We start from the raw sequence: 1,399 nt of genomic DNA on the forward strand, positions 1-1,399 counted from the left end.
TCCTAGGAATAATGGGGGTGTCAATCATCTGGCAGGGAACGTAGGCTGAGTCATTCATTCATTCATCATTCATTAATTCGTTCTTTAAACGAATATTCAAGGAAGGCCGGCCGTGTATGAGATGCTGGGAATGGAACAGGAGTTTAGGGACAGGACCCAGGTCACTGGAGCAGGAAGAGCCAGCATGGGAGTAGGATAAGGATGGCTCCAGAGGACATCCCAGGCCTGAAGACTTCAGGTTGACCTCAGAAGAGTTGACTGCTGTGAGTCGGGTCTTCCCCAGACCCCTCTCCCTGGCATACAGCTTGGGTAGATGGGGTGTCTGAGTGGCTGCAGGGCCCGTGGGTGCCCAAGGCTCCCAACCCCAGGACACCTCATGTTTGACCTTGCAAGGGGTGTAGGTGGAGGAGGGCACAGCCCTGTCCTGAGGGTGGATGCAGCAGCAGAGGGCAGTTGTTGTGGCCATGGCAGTGCCCACCCAGACCTCCCTCCAGGGGAACCTGCAGGGAGCAGCACAGGTGACAGGGCCCTGCCCCTGGGCTGGCTCAGGCAGGATGAGCCCGGGGTCGCTGCAGCCAGGTCTTCCTGCAGGAAGCAGGATCCACCAATGGGCACCCCATGAGCAAGGACCCACTCAGCCTGCTAGGGCGTCCCCAGACCTGCCTGTGGCCTGAGGCTAGTCCTGCCCATCATTCCTCCCTCTCTCCTTTCACAGGGTCGGGGCTGTGGTCTGAAGCCCCCTCCCACACCAGCCCCTTCCCCATGTGTTTCACCAGGACCCCTCCCCCAAATAAATAACTTTCTTGTCCAAGCCATTCTCATCACATGATTCTCAGAGGCTCCAAACTCAAAACAATTTTAATTTACAGAGAAAGACCCATCCCTGACGCTGTGAGAAATACTATTGTGTCTTTAGTAGCCTGGAGCTCAAGCTGGGCCCAGAGAGGAGCGAAGGCCCAGCGCCGGGGAGGCTTCCCTGGACCCAGAGAAGTGTCTGGAACCCTGAGGCCTGGAGCCCACTTGAGTCTGAGCAGGATCTCAGGAGACCCCAGGGAGGGTCCCTGGCTTGCCTAGGAAATGTCAGAGCCCACATCAGTGACGTCACCTCATTTTGTTGTCTCTCGAGACCCCAGCCCCGCACTACCTGCTGTCTTAGGATGGAAAATTTTAAATCGCTATTGTCCAGTTCTCAAGTAGTTCCTGAGTAGTTTAAGGCTTTCTGTGTTATTCCATCAGGGGCGGGATTGTTTGTTGTTTTATGTTTATCTAATATAGGTTTCTTAAATATCATTCTGAACCTCACTTTGTTCAAAATTTAGAAGTAATGTTTCTATAATGATTCCTGCCTCTGTTTGGTCATTGAGTCCACTGTGTTTGCTACATGGTACTTGCAATCTAT

The sequence above is a fragment of the Propithecus coquereli genome, unplaced genomic scaffold (assembly GCF_000956105.1).
Source record: "Propithecus coquereli isolate 6110/MARCELLA unplaced genomic scaffold, Pcoq_1.0 Scaffold606, whole genome shotgun sequence".
NCBI classification, from domain to species: Eukaryota; Metazoa; Chordata; class Mammalia; order Primates; family Indriidae; genus Propithecus; species Propithecus coquereli.